This window comes from Vicia villosa, linkage group LG5, assembly GCF_029867415.1.
Source record: "Vicia villosa cultivar HV-30 ecotype Madison, WI linkage group LG5, Vvil1.0, whole genome shotgun sequence".
Classification (NCBI taxonomy): domain Eukaryota; kingdom Viridiplantae; phylum Streptophyta; class Magnoliopsida; order Fabales; family Fabaceae; genus Vicia; species Vicia villosa.
In genome coordinates this window covers 127780330-127793577 of record NC_081184.1, presented here as the reverse complement: position 1 = coordinate 127793577, position 13248 = coordinate 127780330, and the positions used below count along the sequence as shown (strand labels likewise).

Here is a 13248-nt window from a genome sequence, read left to right as displayed (position 1 = left end):
ATTTTTTTAATAGGGACTAAAAACAAAATTTTATAATTTTATAAGGACCGATAACATATTTAACTCTTACATTTATAATAGAGAAAATGGATGTGTAATAAATTATAGGGATAAATAACTGTTACCCCCTGCCATTAGGGCGTGTTTTGGTTTTCCCCCTATTAATTATTTTTTTTGGATTACCCCCTTGAAATATGAAAAGTTCTATGATTTACCCCCCTAGGACCCCCCCTGTAAACTTGTTTTTTTGATTTACCCCCTGGGTTTTCACTGTTTTTTACACGCTTAGGGGGGAAAACCAAAACTCGCCCTAATGGCAGAGGGTAAATGTCAATTATCCCTAAATTATATTTTCACTTTGATGAATGTGTAATAATTCTTTACACATTTCATTCTGCTGGACAAATCCTAACTGACTTTATAATGAAACTTACAGTCGCCACTTTCTTTCACTTTCTCTTTCTCTATTCTCTTTTTCCTTCGTTCTCTTCTCTCACCATATTACCTATTTATCATCTCCCCATACAACAGATCTACACATATCTGGTAATCCAACAAGAATCGTCACAGTGAAGTATCTTGAAACTATAGAAGGTTACTCAGACACATGGATTGGAATCAATTGGGACAATGTAGAAGGAAAACACAATGGATCCCTTAACGGGGTTCACTAATTTCTTGCTAAATCCAAAAATCAGGTCCTTTTGTTCTTCCTAAGAATCTCTGTTAAGGGATTTCATTTCTTGAAGCTATTGAAAAAAAAAAGTTTCGAATTTGTTAAAGACCTTAGCAAATTTGCTACTCTTTGATGACAGTGGTTGTGCGTGTCTGAGCCTCTTACCCATTATATTCTGGTTTTTCAACTTAATCTGAAAAAGTGGTCTATTTTTTAAAAAACTTTTTGAACGATTTGTTTCCTTGTAACTAGTTGCATAAACTGTATTTGTCTGCAATAAAAGGATTTGGATTACATGCCTGTTGACTATAAGGTAGTACTCCGGTCTAATTTATAAGTAAAAATACTCTTTTTAGATTCATTGAATAATTAATGTATCTAGTCTACATAAAAGATAGGATATATTCATTGTTCAATGAATCTAAAAAGAGGATTTTTACTTATAAATAAGGCCGGAGGGAGTATCTGGTATGATTGATTAAAAAGTTGTAAAATTTATTTTATTAGAATTTGTTGGAATAATAAAAAGCACATATGTAAATTAAAAAAGTATACTTGCCATAGATGATGGTGTAGTTTGTAATTTATAGTCTCGAAAAAAATATTTTGGACCATAAATTGTCTATGAGATAGCAAGCTAATTTATGACTCATCTCAATAAACTCTTTGGTGGCAAAAAAATCTTAGGATCTTGAAAGTATGCATTGCCTCAAGATTTTGAAAAGTTGGAGAATTTGGATGTGCTAAGGCTTTGTTCCTTATTGTTTTGTTCTTCAATTAGTAATAGACACTAAGAAAGTTGAAGAAGGAGTTGAGAAATAAGTGATTTTCTTTGTATTATCTATTTTCTTGACAATAGTTAGTATATACTCCCTCTGTGCCAAAATAAATATCACATTTGAGAAATAAATTTGTCCTAAAATACTTGTCACTTTATATTATCAAGGCAATTTTATATTTAATCTTCTAATTATACCCTCAAATAAATGCTCTTAATTTATTTATTTTTCACTTAATATTAATGCTATTTTGAATACACCAATATTTAATCAGGATAATTTGGTAAATTCACCATTCTTTCTTTCATTTATTATTGTTTCTTAATCTGTGTGAAGTGGGTCATTGCGATAAATAATTTGGGACGGAGGGAGTATATTTTATGATGTCGACATAATAATAGAAGAAGCATAATGTTGTAATAGGAAGATGTGATTTTCATATACTATCATGTACACTGTAAAAAAAATTGTCAAATCCTTGAAATTGTTTTCTTAGCTTTCTTGTTTATGGGAGAGAAGAACTTTTAGTATGATAGTATCTTTTAGATACATGAGAAATTGCTTATGTTTCTTCACGGAACTTCAAGGACACACATGAGCTGTTAAACTTATGCATACTGCATTTAGGAAGGGTTGTTGCAGATATTTATTTGATCTATACATTGTTGATTTATGGAAGTGTCTGATATTCTTTTACACATTATTAACATTTTGCGTAGGTCTTTAACCACCCAAAACAAAATTTATTCAATTCAAACAAAATATTATTATTTTTAAATATATATGCTTACTAAGCTTGTTTAATTGTCATGCCACTTAGCCAAGTTAACGTTTTTTTCTTCATAATTTTTAACAACAATGATCTTTTTGTGTAATAGAATAATTTTTAGGGAATTAGTTTGTAACAGTTTTTAATTAAGGGACCAAAACGAAACATTAAATTAAGTTAAAGTACTTTGGAACTAATTATGCCTTCTTTTTATTAGTAAAGATTATGAATAAGTTAGTACAAACGATACTTAAACCCAAACAATTACAAGTAATGATTTCTCATAATACAAGACAATGTTGGTGAGATTTCCAAAATATTTATTCGAGGAATCATAATAATAAAAAAAATTTAATGGAATTTTTTTTAATTATGCATGATTGTATTGTTGCAGTGATTTTGACTTTGAATAACGATCCAAAAGGTTATGGGTTCAACACGTGGTAATAACACGGCGGATTTAAACCGATAACCCCATGCTAAAAAGTTATTGGGCGGATGTGTCTGCCACCAAGCCATGAAAACATTTCAGTAACTGATTGAACGAAAAAAATATAAAAACGTTGTAAAAGATCAATAATTCAAATGATGTATACCGTACAATTTCTCTATAAATAAAAATATCTTGAAAAATGAAATATACACGAATATTAAAATATTTTAGAGTCAAAACACACTATCTTCTTGCTGCATTTGACTTTTGTTGGATAAGTCACGTGTAACACCTGTTGTCCTCCAACCACAATCTAATCTACCCAAGAGACATCACTTAATCCTACAAACTCTTTGTCGATCCGTCAATACAAATTACTATACACCGCTCTTCTAGGTCCATGCATGTGATACCGAATCTAGATATATCATGACTTTAATACTTGAGACGAGTAAATAGATCTTTGCTCTAATATTAATTGAGTCCGTCTAATGGACGATGAAATTGATCTTTTGAATTAGTCGATTTTTGGAGTAGATATCAAATTTAAAAAGTAATATGATTGAAAGGTCAATGTGATGCCATATCATATTTTAATAGTCTAAATTTTGTTTAAAAGAAAAATATTCTGATACGGAGATAGTAACAATTTTGTATGAGATATTTAAATTAGTGCAAATTATTCTTCAATTTTATTCAAAATAAAACTTTAGTTTTATTAAAATTTATCATCACATTTTTTACACACCTTTCAAATTATACTCATACTCTTTTTTTACGAATACATTACGACTTGATTCATAAACACAAGGATTATATTTGTGTATTTGCCGTTTGCATTCAGGACCTTTTACACATTCAAGACTTTCCTCAAAAGTTTCCCACACACGGCTCTAATTATAGGGATCATCGACATCATAGTTGCGGAGGATCAAATCGTGATCCTCTCAATCAAGTTCAGATCCAATCATCACTGGACCAACTAATAATGGTAGTTATAAATATTTTATGAACATAAGGATTGCAATATTAGTTAAAAACATACTGTCTCGCTATAAATGTTAAATAGATAAAAATAACCTTTATTATTCTATGGATAAAGAAAACTCTTTAAAATGAACTTTGATTAAATGAAATTCTTCACAAGATATGGAAAACAAAGAAAACTTATAATGAATATTAATTATATCTAATGTTAAATAATCATTAACGAATCATAGTAGAATATTCAAATCATTATTGTTTTACTATTGTGTAAGAAGTGTGAGTTTGGTTAAGTGATTGGCTTTGAAATTTCTAGAAAATGGTTGACCGGGTTAATTAAATTATTTTAAAAAATATAAAATTAATTTAAGTAATTTAAATGATTCAATTGAAATCGATTCGTTTTTGAAATCTTTTGTTTGAATAGAATATTAAAATAAATAATTTTTATATTTTTGGAATATTTTTTATAAAATTTATAGTTATAGGGCTAAATTTTAAAATTATAAAAAATGTTAAAGACTAATTTTTGAAAATTTTGGGGTTAATTTTAAAATTTTGAAAAATATGGTGACTAACTTGCAAATTTTAAAATAATAACATCAATTATTATGACACTCAAATTCTATAGAGGATGTGAGGAATTTAAATTCTTTTATTTTAGATATCGTTTCAAATCATAAAATATAACTTGGGCGAAATACTTTATAAATTTCTATCATTTTAATAATTCTTTATATTTTTTATTCAAACGATGAATTTTATCCAAATTATTTTAAATTTTTTGAACATATTACTTTCCCTTAATTAAAATAGTTGTAAAGTTGTCAATAATATAAATATTAGGCTAAATTACTGTTTTGGTCCCCCTATTTTAGTGTTTTCACGATTTTGGTCATTCTATTTTGTTTTTAAACACTCTTGGTCCCTCATCCCCATTTTAGCTTAAAAAAACACTTATGTGTCACTTTTTAAAATAGGTAGCTCATCCTCAATTGGGGATGGGAGACCAAAAGTGAGGATGGAGATCAAAAAATGCATTTTAAAATGTGACACATAAGTGTTTTTTGTAGCCAAAGTGAGATTGAGGGACCAAAAGTGTTTAAAAATAAAATAGAAGGACTAAAGTTGTGAAAACACAAAAATAGGGGACCAAAACTGTAATTTAGCCTAAATATTACTCCCTCCGTCTCACAATAGGTGTCCTCTTTCTTATTTTTATTTGTTTCAAATTATTTGTCCATTTAAAATACCAATGTGATATTTATTATTTTTTTCCATTAACTTACCCTTATTTATTGTATCATAATTCATTTAAGTACTGCACTACCTATTATTAATAAGGTCATTTTAGTAAATGAGCTCATTTTATCATTGAAATCAACACATTTAATCATTTTCTTAAAAAATGTGAAAATCTCAAAGAGGACACCTATTGTGAGACGGAGGGAGTATTAATATTAATTTCCAAATTTCATATTATTACAACAACAACAAAAACAAGTTAGATACTCGTGCGTCCGCACGAATAAAATTTTTTGATGTGATATAAAATATACTTAGATAAACATTTAAATTAAAAATGAGTTAGTTAATTATAAAATGAACAATGATCATATAAACTCAATTATATTAAATATCATACAAAGGAACTGGTGAGATATAAAAAGAAAAAAAAAAGATAAATTTTGACATTTGAAAATAAGAATTTTATCTCTCAAATAAATGTAATTATTAATTAAAATAAAGTAGATATTGTGTTGATGGTAATCAATGAGTTAAAAATAAGAACTTTAATTATGGTCTAAAAATAAGAACTTTAGCTCTCAAATAAAGACAATTGTTGGATTGTTAAAGTTATAAGTTGTCTAAACTAGTATTGAATATTATTCAATTTGATAAAATAAAATTATTAATTTTATTACAATTGAATCTAAAATGTATTCAGCATCATATGAAAATTTAAAATAAGTTACTTAATTGTAAAATGAATAGTGATCATATAAACTCAATTGTATTAAATACTCATAAAAAAATAAGGACACTTGAGATGTAGAAAGAATAGAAAAAAAATTAACATTTAAAGAATATGATTTTGTGATGATAGTGACTCTGAGATGGAAAGTTAGTTGTTTGATAAATAAATTATTAATTTTATTAAATTTAAAAAATAAATTAATTAGTATTTTTTGTGATAATAATAAATAACATTGATTAAATATATCGTAAAAACTAAGAAATAAAAAAATTTCAAACTCACATTTTAAGGATAATTTGAAAGTGTGAAGAATTGGAGAAGATTTGAATTTTAAAAGTGTGAAAAAATTAAAAAATATTTAAATTTTGAATTTTTTTTTTTGACAAAAAGAAATTCAACTCATATCATTAATCAAAAGATGTTCAATACAAGGAGGAATCATATGAAAGGAACTACGCCTAGACCAAGAATCGACCACCTTTGCTATAGAGTGAGCAACCGTATTCGCTTGGCGTTTTACAAACTTCGTCTCGAAGTTGGGAAAATTAAGCAACAAGTTATGAATAGAAGAAATAATAAAACTAAAATCTGAGTAGCCTTTCTGATTAGAACGAATAACCTGAACCGTTCTTTGGGATTAACTCTCAAAAATGACATTCTCCATATGTATTGCCTAAAATAATGAAAAACAAATGACGTGGAAAATGAAGAAGTGAGTGAACAAGAGATAAAGAGAAAGAGAAAAAGTTAAATAATTCTAAGGGGTGAGAAACAACATTTAATAAAAGCAGTGTAAAATATTCTAAGGCAGAGAAACATACAACAAGCACACATTCATAACACAATCAACAACAACATGCTCTCACATCCATTCATAACAACACACGCACACTCTCCATAAATCAACAACATCATGAATAATCAACCATATATGCAAGTATGTATGCAATGGACTCCACGGCTGACTCGTTGTGCATGCGATACTATTTATGAACACTCAAGTTCATCTCGCTCCTCAATCCCCACCATAGGATCATATTCCCTCTTTGAACCAGAGCGCACTAGAAATCGCAGCTAATCACCATATAGCAACGCTTCACTAATCCCTTAATGGAATTAGCTACTCGCACCAGATCCCCACCATAAGATCTAGGCTCACCAAAATCGCTACTAGTTACCATATAGTAACGCTTCACTAATTCCTCAATGAAATTAGCTACTCGCTCCTGAATCCATACCACCAGACCAGAGCACGCCAAAATGAACCAAAGTTCGACACCATGATGCATGACATACAACATTGACACGCAAACAAACACATGCACATAGGTCCCTCTTTCGACTGTGCATTCCACCAACAACATCACCATTACAAATATAATATGCATATATTCAAGCATGCAACATCACCAACGATATGCATTTTCACCAAAATAATCACCGTGCATATATACTGTTCCATATAACATCAATCACCATACTCGATCATTAATCAATATTATAAAAATCAACAAACAACCCAACAATAACAACTTAACAATTGCATATTCACAAACACACAAGAGCATAGTTAGTAGGATTAGAATTCAACGTTATATAACAACATAATTGATACATAATTATTTCACCTTAATAATAACATGACAACACATCACATTCAAATAATTATTTAAAATATCAAACGAAGTCGAAATCAAGCAAATGAATATGTTCCGGAAATCTTAGAGTCTATTTTAAGAATATGGTTTCTATTTCAAGACTTAATACACCAATTAATTCAGTTTAATCAAACAACAAGAACAGGTACTAACATTGGGAAAAATATTTTTCCTTACTTCAAAATGGTACCAAACATTATATACTTATGATAAAATCATGAAATATTCTAGTTGAAAATATCACTAAACTTTCTTTCCAAAGAAATTAACCGACACCCAAATGGACTCCCAAGACTGCACTTACGCTTGAAACAAGCTAACCAACACATGACCAAAATCGCCAATATTTATGGTATAAAAACCAGATAACTGCTAATGTTGTAGTACTTCTAGACTCAATTTCTCCACTTAGACAGAAAGATGATCACGTTAGCTTTCTAACGCAACTGATGGAGCCTCAAACGGACTTACAGAGCTAAAGATATGCACGGAACAAGTCGATCAATATTCTCTTGCATTTTCCAAAGATATCCTTACGAGAATTTCACTCCTAAGCTCATTTTTTCAACTTATACCTATCCCTAACATCTGCAAATATCTTCAAAAATTTACTATTATAGTTCAATTACCTACTATTATTTCACTCTAAACCTATCAACCAACATCCAATTTCACCCACTAAACACTACCAACAACACACATCAAAAGAATCACACTCATATTCATTATCACAAAGGTCTAAAACTCAACAATGGTGGAAACTCCTAATCATGCCATAACAAAATTAATTTCATATTAATTTACACAAATTTAATCACAACCATATCATAACAATAACACCAACAATTCATAGAACAAAATCATGGGAGCCTAATGAGAGTAAAGACCTCTCTTTTCTACCCCCATTATGCAATACACACATATTGAAAGCCCTTTTCCCCATAGCCAGATTTTCCAAAAAAGCAAGCTCTACAACAATGGTGACCTTCTTCTACCTCAAGCCCTAGGCTGCCTCCTTTGTCTCTTTCTCAATTCTACGTATCAGTAACCAACTCTCTCTCTCTCTCTCTATCTCTATCTCTATCTCTAACTCTCTCTCTCTCTCTCTCTCTCTCTCTCTATTTTTTCTTTTTAACACAAAGTCTAATATTTTATTTTGGTTCTCCCTATTTCACCCTCACCTACTTCTTTAATTCCCACATTATCCTTTCTACCTTTATTTTCTATTTTATTTTATTATTTAATCTATTAACTCAATATTTCACCAAACACCACTATTTTCTCCTATCTTATTTTAATAATTAAAAATAATTATTATCTCTAATTATTCTCCACCACTCAATTTCATTATTAAAAAGAAATAACTAAATATAATTATTTCTACTAATTTTATTCATTCTATCAACTCATTCATATTCTTACTACACCCAACCATACTAAAAATAATTAAAATACAACTCTAAATAATTAAAATACATACTACATTCTAAATAATTAAATAAAACACAAATAATTCGATTAAATAATAAATTAATTAAATTTTAGGGTGTTACAACTCTCCCCCACTTAAGAAATTTTTGCCCCCGAAAATACCTAAGGAAAACAAAGTCGGATACGATTCTCTCATTTGCTCATCACGCTCCTAAGTCATGCTCCTACCAGCTGGTCCTCCCCAGGCTACCTTCACAAAGGCAATCTCCTTACTGTGCTACTGCCTCAATAGTAAGGTTTTCTCTCACTTACACATCATCCACTTGGATCAAATAAGACGGATTCATGATGTATCTCCTTAACAAAGACACATGAAATACATATCAGGAATCATCATCCATTTATCCATACCCTGGACAACCAAGTGGTCTACTCGTAACACATTCTTAACTATAGAAACTGTGTCGTAGAACAACTTTAAAAACAATAGAGTGTGTTGATGAACTTGAGTATCTAACTTCATACGAATCAAAGGCCTTGACTCTTCGCCCCATCTAAGTAAAGCTTCAATGGCACGAAAACCACAATTTCCATATGTACCAACATCAGTAATGTCATCAATGTATGGATGTCAGAAATCAGGAAATTGGGACAAGTAAACATGTCTTAAAGATCCAGTGGACGGTTGGCTACCAATCGATACACTTGAAGGTTGACATGCAGTTGGTTTTGTGCATGATATATTCGTAGTCTGACTCCCATGCAAGCCCTCAACATACTTCCACTGGATAAGATCATGATGCATATCACTCTGTTGACTCCTTCTAGTCTTCTTATTTCCCTTCTTAGGCGTGTACTTCACCGACGGTGGACACATAGAAATTATGGATGGATGTGTTAGTTCCCGAACCTTTTTCTTCAACACCCTCGGGCCTACAATATCCAAAGTACTAAAATATGTCTTCAACTCTTCACACTCTGCTTCTGAATCCAACTGTGTACCACTTTATTGATGACAAACCCCGTGCTCTTAAATGTGTAATTTATTCCACACAAAAAACATGAATTAAGTCTAACAAAACTGGATTTCCTTGTAGTTGGAAACCGACAAGCTAACACGTACACAGTAACCCATGTGTTGTTCTAATGAAGCAACCATATCTTTCTTGGATTGCACCAACACATTTTACCCTTTCTAGTTCCTTTCCAATGAGTTGTGTACACTGTCATGAAACAAAACCATGCAAAATGGCATAGAATGGAGTGTTATACCAATGCTCAATGTTGATAATGCTTTTCAGAAACAACACTCTAATTGAACCTAGCTGCAACTTCAACATGGTGTTCACAGCATCCCAACTTCGGCATAAATCTCCCCGGCTTATAGTCAACATAAGTCTAAAAACCATAAATAGAATTATATGTTAGATAATGATTAGTAATATAATAATATTTAACCGTCATGTTCCTTGTACCTATTTGTTGTGTTGTTCCCTAAATGAGTGACTTTGTTAGTCCAAGAAGCAACAAACCTTTCTTTATAAGGTGTCAACCATGTTTTATTCACATACTTTACAAATAAAGGAATATCAACACAAACAGTCTCACAGTGATTGAAGTGTTCGAAAAACTTAATTTCTCTATTTGAATACCTGATGTTGTTCCATAGATCCATGATATTTTTGTGTTTTTTTGGTTCAACATGCTCTTTACATTTTATACTAACTTTTTTTGAGATATGAAACAAACACAACTAATGAGTTGAATTTGGGAACATAGATTCCATGGTATTCATCAACGCAAGTTCCCGGTCCGTCAGCACAACCTTCAGTAGCAATTTCTCAGAAGAGAACAACTCTTTGAGCTTTTCCAGTGCCCATTTGAAATTCTCCTCCCTTTCACGTTCAAAATAGGAAAAGCCAACCGAAAATGTCAACTCCATTGATGTAACACCAACAATCTCAAGTTGTGGTATCCGATACATGTATGATCACAATGGACATGAACAAAAAACTGATAAATCAAAATCTACATTTTTAATAAGCAGTTATGGTCATTACCTATTTGTCTTGTATGTGCAATCAAAAGTCAACACCAAATGAAACATATTCAACAATTTCACTGAATTCGGGTCTGTCCAAAAGATATCAGCAGCAACAGTTGATTCGTCCATATTTGTATTCCAACACATGTATTTCTCTCTATGAATAAGAGTCAACAACATTTGCATTTATGTCAATGAACTTCTCTTGCTCGTTTTGTATGTAGCTCTAGCTTTATATACCTAGGCAACACTCGTGAGATTTTATGGATCTTTGTCTTTTAAAACAGCAACTATGTACCTTGGAGCCATATTGTACTTCGTCATGTCATTCACAAATTGTCTTTTAAGATCTTTTAGACGTCACAATATGTCATGGCCTTCCAAATCCTTAGATAGTTTATGATTGTGCATCATGTATCTAACAATCACCTTCTAGCCGATACCACTTGGTACAGATCTCAGTCTAAAAGGACATTTAACTTTCATACTATAAATGCCTTATGATAAATTATTACTTTCAGATGCATTCTTTCTTTTGTAATTTCCTCCTCTCCCACAACCCATAATCAATTTATATTTCCTCCGTGGCTTTGCATTAGTAGATCGAAACGAACAACAACAACAATAATATCATGTCGTTTACAACACATAAAAAGTAAACTATCAATATCACAGAGACGAGAACCCTTTAAAAATGAGCTTGTTACAAAGAAAACATACAACATCAGTGGTGAAGAACTTCGTAAAATTTGTACAAGAATCCGTAGAAGAAGTTGTCGGTTTTGGACAACACGAGTAAAACATTTTTCTGCACTAGTACCGGGAATTTCAATTATAGGCAAATTTTGCTTATAAAAAAAAATTATAGGCAAATTTTCCACTATGCCAAAAATTTCAAAAAATCGAAGATTTTGTTACACACCGGAAATTTCTGATATGTTTTTTGTTTTTTCATAACAGCACTGGAATTTTCAAAATTTCTAGTAAATTTTCTCCGGAAATTGCGGAATTCCCACACTATTTTCGGTAAGAACGCGAATATGACTGCAAAATGAGAAAACGTCGTACAGAAAATTCTAAATTGGATACCGGAATTTTTATTTTTTTTACTGCATTGCCATAGTGAATTTTTTTAATAAAAGTGAATTCTTCTTTTGTATAAATAATAAAAAAGACATTTTTGTCATTAAAAAAAAAAATGAGGGGTGCCACATACGTGACAACTTCAAACCTTTAACATAAGAACCAACCCAATGTATAGAATGAAAAGAAGGCCCAACCCAACAGTATTGATTACCAAAAGAAATCTGTGAAGTCCAATAATAAGAAAACCAGTTGAATAATCAACTTATCTAGAAGCCAATTATTTTTTCTCCTACACACCTTTCCAACTCTAACCCACCCTTTAGTCCCACAACTACTACATATTTCCAACAAATTGTGGAAAATGACCTTCTCTCCGTTATCCTCACTTGTCGGCCAAAATATTTAAGTTCAAAATTATGTGGATGTGACAATTTGTGTTGGAAGTCATGTCCTAACAGCTTGTTTTTCTTTGCTATGCTAGACTAAGCTGTTAAATAAATCATCAGCTCTACCATGCCATTGTTTCCTTCTGGTCTGTCATGGCAAACAATATATGCACAAGGACACCAACACTTCAATCTTTGTTTATTGACTTCTTTGGCTATAGGAAATAATATCTCTTGCACGAGTTTGCAACTTTGATCATATTCCTAAGAATGATCTTGACTTTATTCACATATTGCATGTAGCAACCATAGACCATAGTATACAAATTTGTGAAACTCGTGAGCAAGGCCGTTTTTAAATTCACCTATTCAAAGTTGTCATAATTTTAAAACGGATCTGCTTGGAAGCATATTATTAAGATCACAAATCACAGTTAAATATTTATATAGAAAAATGAATTTTGATTGATTAAAAGATATTCTATATATAAATATAAGGTATTAGAGAATTAATGAATTGATTATTTACTAAGAAATTCTAAATTTTTTTAAATAATTTTTTAAGGCAATTTCACGGTGTTAGCTAAGAGTGTGAGCTTGTAAAATATCAAAGATATCACTTTAATTAAGAGGAAATCTCAATCCACTCCTTAATCTCTTAGTCATTTGGCAAAATTCCAATTTCGTCCCTACTTCCGTAGATGCATTTCTGGAAGTACATTTTTTTTCAAAAAATTTATTTTTTTCCATAGGTACATTTACGGAACGTGTTTAGACATAGTGTTCCGTAGATGCATCTACGGAACAGTTTGGTAAATTTTTAAATGACATACATTTGACTTCAAAACTCAATTTTTATAACAACAATAGAAAACTCAATTACAGTAAATTAAAGTAATGCAATTTAAACGCAATAGTAAATAGTACACCAGAAAAACACATCGTATAAATCGTCGAGTAATAATGTCAAATACATATTTTAAAACCTCGTACAAAATAGATATATCAAATAAATCACAAGCAT

At 30.6% G+C, this 13248-nt stretch overlaps 1 non-coding gene across 1 annotated transcript; it reads left to right on the top strand.

Annotated features, from left to right (window-relative positions):
• The first annotated feature begins 746 nt into the window (after nt 1–746).
• LOC131608511 (small nucleolar RNA snoR126) lies at nt 747–837 on the top strand. The gene has a single exon (XR_009285766.1). It is a non-coding gene; the product is annotated as a small nucleolar RNA snoR126 (small nucleolar RNA).
• The last annotated feature ends 12411 nt before the right edge of the window (nt 838–13248 follow it).